The sequence below is a fragment of the Triticum dicoccoides genome, chromosome 2B (genome assembly GCF_002162155.2).
Source record: "Triticum dicoccoides isolate Atlit2015 ecotype Zavitan chromosome 2B, WEW_v2.0, whole genome shotgun sequence".
Lineage (NCBI taxonomy): Eukaryota > Viridiplantae > Streptophyta > Magnoliopsida > Poales > Poaceae > Triticum > Triticum dicoccoides.
In genome coordinates this window covers 83,803,930-83,817,359 of record NC_041383.1, presented here as the reverse complement: position 1 = coordinate 83,817,359, position 13,430 = coordinate 83,803,930, and the positions used below count along the sequence as shown (strand labels likewise).

The window sequence follows — 13,430 nt, the reverse complement described above, 5'->3', positions numbered from 1 at the left end:
TTGATGCATGGAGAACCCAAGCTTATGAAAATGCCAAACTGTTTAAAGAAAAAGTTAAAAGATGGCATGACAAAAGGATACAAAAGCGTGAGTTTAATGTAGGTGACTATGTGTTGCTCTTCAACTCTCGTTTAAGATTTTTTGCAGGAAAACTTCTCTCTAAATGGGAAGGCCCTTACGTTATCGAGGAAGTCTATTGTTCCGGTGCCATAAAAATCAACAACTTAGAGGGCACAAATCCGAAGGTGGTGAACGGTCAAAGAATCAAACATTATATCTCAGGTAACCCAATAAATGTTGAAATTAATGTTATTGAAACTGTAACCCCGGAGGAATACATAAGGGACACCTTCCAGAATGTTCCAAACTCCGAAAAGGAATAGGTACGTGGTACGGTAAGTAAACCAACTCCAAATTAATTGTAACAGCAGTATTCCTCCGTTTTGGAATATTTAGGAAAATAGGAAAATAAGAAGTAGTCCGGGAAGGACACGAGGCCTCCACGAGGGTGGAGGGCGCGCCCTACCCTACTGGGCGCGTCCCATGCCTCGTGGGCACCTCGTGTGCTCTCCGGACTCCGTTTTATTGGACGATACTTCTTTTGGTCGGTAAGAATTCATTATATAATCCCCAGAGGTTTTGACCACCGTATCACACAAATATCCTCTGTCTTTGTTTCGAGCTGTTTTTCTGACAGATCTAGATCACCATGACGTCACCCTCCTCCAACAATGAAGATAAGGATGCCTGACTATTGAAGATAGAGCTGAAGAGAGAAGAACTTGGGGAGATCAACAAGGATGAAGGGATCAAGAAGGCCATGTAGGATCAAACTCTTGCGGTAGAAGAAGAAAACATCCCTCAACCTCTTCCTAAGCTCTTTATCCCAACTGATATTGAAGCTTTCGAGATGATTCAGTTAGCTCGCATACAGAACAAGTATCTCACGCAGGAAAATATTTTGTTGAAGGATCATATCGTCGCACTCAAGGGCATTCTCCGCAAGTTGGAAGAGCACCTACGCTCAATGTGCAACTATCCATCACCACCTTCTTCACCAGCAAAGGAGACATAATCACATGGGTATGGGCACTCCCATTGGCAACTGCCAACCTTGGGGGAGTCACCCCGGTATCGTATCACCATCACACTCCTGTCTTTACAGTTTTTCTTAGTTTGATCCTTTTGGTAATATCTTGATCTAGTAGAATAAAGTTTTGGTATGAATTAGTTTTGAGTTTTGCTTTGTGATCCCTCTATGTAATCGAGTCTTTGAGCTATCTATAATAAAGATTAGTGTTGAATCAAGGGCTTTGCTATCTTGCTATGAACTTGAGAAAATAGAAAGAATAAAAAGAAACAAAAGAAACCATGTTGATCTTATGGATAGTAATGCCTTCACACATAAAGAGTATGATGCATAAAAGTTGTTGAGAGTTCGCAAACATAGTTTTGGTCATCATTGCAATTAATAGGAAGTAATAAAGAAAGAGAGGTTCTCACATATAAATATACTATCTTGGACGTCTTTTATGATTGTGAGCACTCATTAAAGTATGACATGCTAAAGAGTTGAGTTAGACAAGGAAGACAACGTAATGGGTTATGCTTTCTCACATCTTAGTTAAAGTATATTGTCATGGATTGTCCAACATGTTGAGCTTGCCTTTCCCCCTCATGCTAGCCAAATTCCTTGCACCAAGTAAAAATTACGTGTGCTTCTGAAATACCCTTAAACTAGTTTTGCCATGAGAGTCCACCATATCTACCTATGGATTGAGTAAGATCCTTCAAGTAAGTTTTCATGTTGCATGCAATAAAAAATGCTCTCTAAATGTGTATGACTTATTAGTGTGGAGAAAATAAGCTTTATACGATCTTGTGATATGGAAGTAGTAAAAGCGACGGATTGCATAATAAAGGTTCATATCACAAGTGGCAATATAAAGTGACATTCTTTTGCATTAAGATTTTGTGCATCCAACCATAAAAGCACATGACAACCTCTGCTTCCCTCTTCGAAGGGCCTATCTTTTACTTTATGCAAGAGTCAAGGGGATCTTCACCTTTCCTTTTTATTTTATCCTTTGGCAAGCACCTCGTGTTGGAAAGATCCTGATACATATATCCAATTGGATGTACGTTAGCATGAACTATTATTATTGACATTACCCTTGAGGTAAAACATTGGGAGGAAACACTATAAGCCCCTACCTTTCTCTATGTCCGATTAAAACTCCCTAACCACAAGTATTGCGTGAGTGTTAGCAATTGTGAAAGACTAAATGATAGTTGAGTATGTGGACTTGTTGAAAAGCTCTTATGTTGACTCTTTCCTATGTTATGATAAATTGTGATTGCTTCAATGACTGAGATTATAGTTTGTTAGTTCTCGATGAAGTTTCTGAACCATACTTGACATTGTGAATAGATTGTTACTTGAGCATAAGAAATTATATGACAATATATATACATATATGTTGCTATTATAAGAATGATAATGAAGCCTGCATGTCCATACTTTATTTTTATCGACACCTCTATCTCTAAACATGTGGACATATTTTTCGATATCGGCTTCCGCTTAAGGACAAGCGAGGTCTAAGCTTGGGGGAGTTGATACGTCCATTTTGCATCATGCTTTTATATCAATATTTATTGCATTATGGACTGTTATTACACGTTATGTCACAATACATATGGCTATTCTCGCTTATTTTACAAGGTTTACATGAAGAGGGAGAATGCCGGCAGCTAGGATTCTGGGCTGGAAAAGGAGCAAATATTAGAGACCTATTCTGCACAGCTCCAAAAGTCCTGAAACTCCATGAAAGTCATTTTTGGAATTAATAAAAAATACTAGCAAAGGAATCAGCGTCAGGGGACCCACACCCTGGTCACAAGAGTGGGGGGCGCGCCTCCCTGCCTCATGGGCCCCCTGACAGGCCTCCGGTGCCCATCTTCCGCTATATGAGGTCTTTTACCCTAGAAAAAATCATAAGCAAGCTTACGGGACGAAACTCCGCCGCCATGAGGCGGAACCTTGGTGGAACTAATCTAGGGCTCCGAGCGGAGCTGTTCTGCCGGGGAAACTTCCCTCCGGGAGGGGGAAATCATCACCATCATCTTCACCAACGAACCTCTCATCGGGAGGGGGTCAATCTCCATCAACATCTTCACTAGCACCATCTCCTCTCAAACCCTAGTTCATCACTTGTATTCAATCTTTGTACCAAAACCTCAGATTGGTACCTGTGGGTTGCTAGTATCATTGATTACTCCTTGTAGTTGATGCTAGTTGGTTTATTTGGTGGAAGATCATATGCTCGGATCCTTAATGCATATCAATACCCTCTGATTATGAACATGAATATGATTTGTTAGTAGTACGTTTGTTCCTGAGGACATGGGAGAAGTCTTGCTATAAGTAGTCATGTGAATTTGGTATTCGTTCGATATTTTGATAAGATGTATGTTGTCTATCCTCTAGTGGTGTTATGTGAACGTCGACTACATGACACTTCACCATTGTTTGGGCCTAGAGGAAGGCATTGGGAAGTAATAAGTAGATGATGGGTTGCTAGAGTTACAGAAGCTTAAACCCTAGTTTATGCGTTGCTTCGTAAGGGGCTGATTTGGATCCACATGTTTCATGCTATGGTTAGGTTTACCTTAATACTTGTTGGGTAGTTGCGGATGCTTGCAATAGGGGTTAATCATAAGTGGGATGCTTGTCCAAGAAAGGGCAGTACCCAAGCACCGGTCGACCCACATATCAAATTATCAAAGTAACGAACGCGAATCATATGAACGTGATGAAAACTAGCTTGACGATAATTCCCATGTGTTCTCGGGAGCGCTTTTCTCATATAAGAACTTGTCCAGGCTTGTCTGTTGCTATAAAAAGGATTGGGCCACCTTGCTGCACCTTATTACTTTTATTGCTTGTTACCCGTTACAAATTATCCTATCACAAAACTATTCGTTATCTACAAATTCAGTGCTTGCAGAGAATACCTCACTGAGAACCGCTTGTCATTTCCTTCTGCTCCTCGTTGGGCTCGACACTCTTACTTATCCAAAGGACTACAATAGATCCCCTACACTTGTGGGTCATCACCTCTGCCTCAACTCGGCCCCAACCTCGCCGTCGCCACCCGCTCCTCGTTGCCGCCCCCGCCCCCAGTGAGCCCCCGCGCCCCTTCCCTGCACCCTCCCCCGCCACCGTCGCCGTAGCCGACGCAAATTGCATTTTTTTGTTGTTATAATTTTTAGTAAATGGATATGTATGCATATTGTCTTTCTAAATATATGGATGTATGTTGATGTATGGATATGTATGCATATTTTTTTCATAATTTTTATTAATTTTATTTGTTCATATATATGATGATTTTTTTGTTCATAGATGATCATATGAATTTTTTTGTTCATAGATGATCATATGATTTTTTTTGTTCATAGATGATCATCTGATGTTTTTATTGTTCATAAATGATCATATGATGTTTTTATAGTTGTCGATCCGCTCGTCAATTTGTTCATATGTATGCAAGCGATGTCATTGTCGTTAGTTGTACTGTTAGTACATTTTAGGTTAGTAGATTTTAGGTTAGTGGAGAGGAAAAAGGAAAATAAGGAAAAATAATAAAAGAGGAAGAAGGGAGAAGGAAGAAGAAGAAAAAGAAGGAGAGAAAAAAGGAAAATAAGAAGAGGAAGAAGGAGAAGAAGAGGAGAAAAAAATAAGAAGAGGAAGAAGAAGAAAAAAATAGGAGAAGAAGAAGGAATAGAGGAGAAGAAGAAAAAAAATAGAAAACAAATTCTATTTTTCCTTCTTCTCCTATGTTCCTTCTTCTTCTCCTCTTTTTGTCTTCTATTTTTTCTTCTTGTTCTTGTCCTCTTTTCTACTTCTTCTTCTTCCTCTTCTTATTTTTTGTCGGGAACAAGGGTGTCGAGGATTGCCGAGCGATCGACGGTCGGGAACTAAAGTAGAGGGTCAAGGGTCGCCGAGGGGTCGAGGGTCAAGGGTCGTGGATCACCGAGGGATCAAGAGGGGGACGTCGATCAACCCCCTCTCGCTCCACCAACTCTCGAGGACACCCAAACCCTAGAAAAAACGTTGTTGATCTCCTACCCCCTCCCGCCCCTACCCGACAAACTCTCTCAAGATTTATAAGGGATTTATCAAGAATGCCCCCATTATGGATGTGCATAATTAAGTTGATCCATATTTTTCGTGATCTCATCTACCATTCTATATGTGCATGTTCTCTTGTGTCAAAGTACTGAAGTAATCCATGGTTTCATAATTAGCCAGAAGTAACAGGCACATGATGGTACGAAGCTCTCCAAAGTTATTTTGGAACGGAGTCCTGATAGGATAATTCGCTTGTTGGTATGAAGTTAAGCAAAGGCCTTCCAAATAGCGATATTCGAAAGGCTCTAGCCAAACTTCATACCAAATAGCGAATTATCCTATCATGACTCCATTCCAAAATAACTTTGGGGAGCTTCATACCATCATGCTCCTGTTACTTCCGGCTAATGATGAAGACATGGTTTTCTTGAATCCTTTGACACTAGACAATGTGACATATAGAAGGGTAGATGAGATCAGGAAAAATAGGGACCATTTTCTGCATATCCAGAATGGCGCCATCTTGTTAAATCCCTTGTTTGACATTCATGAGAGATTAGGTCCGGACGTCGGACATTCATGAGAGTGGCGGTCTGGGCCAAACCCTAGAAGCGTTGCCGAGGCCACCCCAAACCCTAGAAGCGTCAAGGCTAGCCAAATTTACCAAGTTAAAAGAGTGTTGTCGAGGCCACCCCAGGCCCTAGAAGTGTTGTCGAGGCCACCCCAAACCATAGAAGCGTCTAGGCCACTAATTAATATTCCTTGTTGTGATTAGGTAGTTAGGTCTATGTTTTCCACTATTAATGTATCCATCTCTCATGTTTGTATATTAATTGCCATGTTGTAATATTTGCAGAAACTATGGATCAACAAAGAGACTTCGAACAAGAAGAGATATTGGGGGACATAATCCGCGACAGACGTGATGTCTTGTCATTTCTCAATGACACTGATGGTCTGGAAGGAGAGGAAGCAGGATACGGTGATCGAACAATGGAGGAGGAAATCATGATCATGATGGCTCCGGCGATCGAATGCCTGTGGAAGAAGGAGACCGTGATGACGGCTCCGGTGACCGAACGTAGTCGGGATCAGCTGTTGCAAAGTCCGTGCTGACTAGCTAATTGATGCATTAATTATTTTGGTATGTACATATATTAACTCTTCTTTGTTCTTTTATAGCCCTCCGGGTCGAGCCAAACTTCGGTAGCGAGACGAGGCCCGAAGAAAAGGTTGTGTTTGGATTAAAGGTTCACGATCACAACAATCGCGGACGATGGCCAACCGATTGAACCCGAGCGGACCAAGGATGCATTTTCTGCTCAGTGCGGAGCTATTGTTAGGGACAACATCCGGATCAGCCCCTAGCTATGGAATAAGCATTAGAAAGAAGGCCCTCAAGTTTCTTATGTCACCGATAGAGAGAAAGATGATCCTTGGACCTTGCTGAAGGCAAATTTCAAACTACCACCAGAGGAGGATCCGAATAAGCCAGTTATAGAGCCACTGGTCAAGTCGTATGCTCTTAAGAAGATGGCAGAGCTATTCAGGAGGTGGAAGAATGAGATGAAATCAAAGTTTGTCAACAAAAAGAAGACTCCAGAATTCGTCGGCCAATTTGAGAAGATAAGAGATCACATGCCTGCATTTGTGGCCTACAAGACAACAGACAAGAGTAAGAAGATGTCAGAGATAAACAAGATAAATGCTGCAAAGAAGCAGTGGCACCACCGCACGGGGTTAGTCTACTACCTCAAAGCCCGACCGTCTTGGGACAAAGCTGAAGAGGACCTGATTGATGAAGGGGTCGAACCGGAGACATTGAACAGGCCTGACCGTTTGAGGACTTGGTTCTTCGGGGTTGGGGGAAATTTGGACCCCTGAAACATGGAAGTGTCGTTGGACGGACGAGCAACTTGCAACACCCATCACGAAGCTTCGGGCAGAAATCAAGGCAGCGTAGGAAGGGATGTTCATTCTGGACATAGAGAATGACGAGCTGACTGAGGCCCTCGGGAATCCTGAGCACCCTAGACGAACACGAGGCACGCCAGGCTCCGTTCGTGGAAGATTGGGTTTCCCGGCGCAGCCGGTTACAAAACCCGGGATAGGAAGAGGAAACAGGAGCCAAGCGATATACAGAAGCTCAAAGCAAGAGTACTGAAGCTAGAGGAGAGCCAGCGAGCTGCCAACCAACCATCTCAGCGGCACGAAGCTACCCCAGAAGCTACCCCGCCATCTCAGCGGAGAAGCAGCGTGGCTTCCATGGAGCTTGTTCAGCAGCCTGACTTCACGGCTCCTAGCTACCATGTGGATGCTATCACGGATGCTCAACATTGCCAGCTTATGATGAAATGGAAAAACATCACCTTGAAGGCGGCTGTCAACACTGTTCCACCTCCTCAACCCGGCGGAACTTTTCACTGTCGTCCGATTCCAAAGGGCTATGCTATTGTGATGGCGGATGAAGTAATGGAGGGATTTGAGGAGCTCGAGCTTGACTACCCTACAGGTGAAGGGGAGATTCAGCTGGGTCTTGCTCTGAAGACTCCATTTCTATGGTGGAAGGAGTACATCAAGCTTCCAAACTGGACACCTCCGCCTCCTCCTCCTCCTCCTCTAGCGAGTCAGGACACTCCGCCTCCTTCTCCGGCGCGTGAAGGCACGCCGGCTCCTTCTGTGCCTCCTCCGACGAGCAGTCAGCCTCCTCCGGCAAGTGAGGGCACTACGACTCCTCCTCTGCCTCCTCCAGCGCGTCGGAGTACTCAGCCTCCTCCGGTGCGTCGAAGCACCCCGCCTCCTCTGGCGCGTCAGCTGACTCCGCCGCGTCAGCAACAGCGGAAGAGAGAAGCTGCCGCTCCGGTGGCTAGCAGTAGTACAAGCAGAGGAGCGAAGCAGTTCAAATACGGTCCATCTCTGAAGGCTCCAGAAAAGTTACCTTATGAGAGGACCGACAAGGAAAACGAGGACATCAGTCATGCCCAAGTGAGGGACTTTTTTGCACCGAAACCTCCACATCCGGAGGAAACGATAGATCCGGTGAAACAAAAGCGGATTATCGATGCCCTGAAGCGACCAACGCCGCCTCCGTCGGATTCCAACTATGAGCGCATTATTAAGAAGACATATAAGGAAGCGGAGCGGTTCGGAAGTTTGAGCAGTGATGCAAGGTTAGGAGCACAAAGAAGTGGGAAACAAAATCCCCAGCTCAGCGAACAGGTGATGCAAACGTGCCCCCCGCTCAAGGTGTCTAGCGATATCGTTGCTAATCATCCGGGGATGGTGCTCGGTACCAATCTTGGTGATTACCTGCCTGATGATGTACCATTGAATTCATGGAGGTGGACAAATTTAGATTCGAGTACGGAAGGCCTCTCGTGAAACCTGATCATCCTCGCCTAACAACGATGATGCAAAGACTCCATGACTGGTACATGGAAAGATGCAGGTAGTCTGGGAGGCATACTTTGACGATGAGAATTAAAGAGGAGCACGACCTCATTGGAATGGATATTTTGAATATTGAATTTGATGAGTTATTCCAGTTATACAATCAAAAGGCCCTCAACAAAACACTCGTGACATGCTTCTGTCTGTAAGTACTACTTCTGTAATTAAGTCTCTATATATAGCTCAGCTCTTTCATTGCATGTATATATAATTATCCTTACTATATTATGCAGGTTGAAGATCGTCGAATGCAGGAAAGCAGATATCTATGACATTGGGTTCATTAACCCAAATATCATACATGAATACACGGGCAAACACAAAGCCAAAGAGGCCGAGAACAACTTGCTACAATCATTGATTAGAACTCAAAACAAAGATAAAATACTCTTTCCTTACAACTTCCAGTGAGTGTTACTGTCTTGTGCATATTCGATTTCCCTTACTCGAGGTTAATTATAGTAATGTAATTGATGAGTTATGCATGTGTGCGTAGCTTTCACTTTATTTTGTTAGAGATTAAGCTTGAAACTGGCATAGTAACTGTCTTGGACTCTAGAAGAAAAAAAATCCCGAGGACTATGCGAACATGACTGATATGCTCCAGAGGTAAGTTCAAACGATCATTATCGCACCATATCGGCAACTTTGTTCATTTCCTGATATCAAGTAATTATTCTCTTTGTCTGACAGGGTTTGGAAACAGTTCACCGCCATTGCTCCGGCACTGTCGAAGGAGCTGCGATTTACACATCCGAAAGTAAGTACTACTAGCTAGTTCCGCGCATCTCCCATTGATTCTAGCTAGTTTCATCAAAACCATTAAGCATGCTTGATTATCAGTTTGATTGAACCCTATTTCTCGTAAAGGTCTTGTGACAGCAATCAACGGATTGATTTTTGTGGATACTATGTTTTGCGAGTTCATCTACAACTCGACAAATTTAAGCAGGGGCTGGGGGCTACTCCAGAAAAGATTTTGATGTACGTAAACAATAATATTCACAATTTTATTTTATTACCATCATTTGTGTTGAGTTTCATTCATATACATGTATTGACCCACTTCTTTAAATTAGATGTGGGAGATGCGGGATGAACTCCTACCACATGATCGCATACGAGCAATTCAAGAGGAATTGGCGGGATTCTTTTTTGACCATGTCATAAATAAAGACGGAGAATACCATGTGGAAGTTCAAATAGACCTTAGATGTTAGGGCCGCGGTTTGTAAGAGATCTTATATTGTATATATGTAGCTAGTAGCGTCGGATAGATATCCAGAAACTTGTTGTTCGGCCAATCTCGCGGAGAAAGAGAGATCGATCACTTCTCTCTGTATATGTTCATCACGACGATCTTGTGTACTTAATGGTTCCTTCATTTGCTTACTAGCTAGCGTGTCGAGTTCTCTCTATACGTGTGGTAGCTAGCGTCGACCAAGCACGGAGATAAGAGAGGTCACTTCTCTCTAGCTATTAGCTAGCTAACACAATACATGAAACCCCTAAATAATTAACCCTCCAAAAACCCTACACTCCCCCCCCCCCCTAAAAAAAATAAAAACCCAGCTCCTGAGCTGCTGACACGTGAATGCCATTTGGTCCCGGTTGGTGTTACTAACCGGGACTAAAGGCCCTCCTACCTGGGCTCACCACAACGGCCACGTGGAGCACCATCTGTCCCAGTTCGTAAGCGAACCAGGACTAAAGGTGTTGGGCTTTAGTCTCAACATATTAGTCCCGGTTCCAGAACCGAGACTAAAGTCCCTCTAAAACCGGGACAAATGGCCCATTTTCTACTAGTGGGTATATTGTCTTGTTTAAGGCCCGGGGATCATCAATGGACTTGATTGTATATGTTGCAATGTCATCTTCATCCATAAATATTGCTCCATAGTACGATATAACTTTAAATAGTAAAGTGGAAATTTGAAGGGAGCGGCATAAGCCCGGGAGTAATCATACAACTAGGATAAGTAAAACCTAGAAGTACATACGTTTGTATATGTTTACCTTTGACGTTGCCATCTCCATATACATTAACTTTCTCCTTGGGTGGAAGAAGACTACGCATTTGGCAGAGGTTAGGAACAAAGTAAGCAGCAAAGCAGTTTGCAGAAATATAAGTGTGGCCGATGTTTGCTTCTTCTATCGTCTTTCTTATCTCCATCTTCTCATCAAATGTGACCCTTCCTGGTTCAAGAGCATATGCCCCATCCTTGCTGGGTCCATGCCGAACTCAGATGGCAGGAAACGCTGCATGCCAAATTGTATATTTATTGATTATGACTACACTCGAGCTGTTTTCATCAAGTTAAAAACACAAATTAAGAAGAATCACAACATATCGTGTTCTTAATTATTCTTATTTTCAATCCGCAAGGTGATTTTTTAACAAGATTTCTGCAAACGAACCAGGTTATCTTAAGGTGTGGCTTGTTGCTTGGGCACCATTGCTAAGAAATAAAGCTCTGTGCATCAATTTTTTTTGCGAGGACTGTGCATCAAATTAACAAGTAAACTGGACCAGCCCAGTCAGCCGCTACTGTGCATCGGTACCTTTCCGCCTGTTTTGCCCGATTTTTTCAGTTGAAATCCTTTCCAAAATCCGTTTGTGGGATGTTTGACAAATTTAAATAATATATTATATTATGAATATAAATCCATATTTAAAAAAATCACAAATAAAAAAATATGCGTGAATTTTTTAACATGCTCACAATTATTTTTTTGAAAACATATCACAACTACAGAAAATTATCTACCTTAAAATAATGTTCGGATAAATTTTGAAATGTTCAACGAAATTTTAAAATGATCACATTTTTTATCAGAATTTTCAGAAAATATCCGTATATGTTACAAATAACATGATTTTTAATAAAATGTTCTCCGAAATTAAAATCTGTGTGCATATTTTAGAAAATGTTTACTATTTTTTACTATTCATGTATTTTTTTAAATATCATGAATTTGAGCACACAAAAAACGAAATAAGAAAACAAATATAAAACAACACCAGAAAAGAAAAACTGAAACAAAAGACATATAAACCCCCTTTTGTTTTTCTCTCACTCGAAATGGATATTGTGTGAGAGTTACTTATCTATAATACCTAAATAGTTCATCCCCACTATCCTATTTCTCTTAACATGCAAGCTATCCACATCAGCAACCTTGCCACATCTAACATGCAAACTCCCACGTCACCAGCTCTGCCAACTCAGAAATTATTTTTCTTTTTTTCCCAACGAATCGTTTGGTTCAATCTGCGATGAATTAACCCACCTCTAAATACTCTGTCTCCTCCCTTCTCCTGATAATCCGGAAACAACTCCTTGAGTTTCTCGGCCCCTGCCTCTCCCCCTCCCCCATCAATAATACCCACCCCGCATCCCCAACCTTCCCTCGCTTCCACCATCCATCTCCCTCCAATTCATCGCGTATGCCATACTCTTCCTCACATGGGATCCTCGGAAGGGTTCTCTTCGCCTAAAGATACCATCCAGGGCTACCTTGGATTCTGATCGAGTGATTGGCCAACAACGAGCAAGTCCCATGGCGTTGTAGTCTTAGATAATGGCTTCCCCGTCCCTGTATCATGAATTTATTCTCCTCACGAAAGGTTATGCTTCATGATCTCATCCTGTCCCACGAATGTAGATTTGATGTTGTTCATTACTTTGTACAAGTCCGAGATTAGCAGTTCTCAAGTTAGGGAAAGTATGTATGTACGTGTCATTTTTTTAGACTGCAGCTTTTGATGTTGTACGCCATAAGCAGCAGTATCTAGCACTTCCCCTCCCACTGCTTGGGATTTTCTTGACGATCGATCTAGAAGGGTGTTGTGCCAGCATGGATCAGAGCAGGCTAATCGATAGGTGGAGGTCTTCTTGATCGATCAATCGATCTCGCCTAACCTGCCCAACAGGTAAACTTCGATCCATCGGCAAGCCGATCTATATGCATGTATTCTTACGTTGCGGCTATATGTAACGGCGACATGTGCGAAGGCTGCCATGGCAGGTTTACCGGCGGCCTAACGGCGATGGACGGAAATAACGCTGCTCTTCCATGTTTTTGATCTCACCGTTCTGATGCAGGAGACTTTGGCATCAGTCCATAGGATTGATATAAACATTCATATTCTTTCTTTCTTTCTTGAGAAAAATGCAGCTGTTCTTTCATTTAGAACTGATAAAAAAATATCAGATAAATAGAAAAGGAAAACGGATCAGATGAAAAAAAACTAGCATGGATATTCATTATTTCCCTACATTTGAAATTGATTATATTTACTAAATCAATTGAAGTCTTGCCCAAGCTACAATTATTGGCAATCCCCTTTTACAATGATGTTTCACGTATTGCTTATATTCGTCGTCCTACAAAAGCATCACTGGTATTTTTCCTCTTTTCTTTTTATATTGTGTTCGTGTATCTTTATGATTTACATGAGCACGTGAGTAACTATTGTTAACCCTTCCAGATCGATCATCTTGCAATCCTGCCTTGCTGAATAATTACTGAATATTTGACCCTCCATTCTTTGTTCGACATTATTTTTATGAGAATATTTTATTTTGTAACCAATAGTTAAATTACGCAAAAGTTGTAAACACATGAACAATGTATTTAACGGCCAGTTGCATTTGATGTGCTCTAGCCAATACAGGTATGAAGTTTATGTTATAGCTCGGTTGCTTTTGTTTCATGTAATTGGTGCTATCTGAATATGCACAAAAAAGTCTTTCAGATGCCGGTCTAATGTGAGCTCTATCGAAATGTATGGATATCATAAGTGTAAACTGATGACTTTCCTTCTAATGCATGTACTTAT

The 13,430-nt window shown here is 42.0% G+C and overlaps 1 pseudogene; it reads right to left on the bottom strand.

Annotated features, from left to right (window-relative positions):
• LOC119360532 overlaps window positions 1–10,852 on the bottom strand; it is a 39,847-nt pseudogene extending 28,995 nt beyond the window's left edge.
• Between the last annotated feature and the right edge of the window lie 2,578 nt (window positions 10,853–13,430).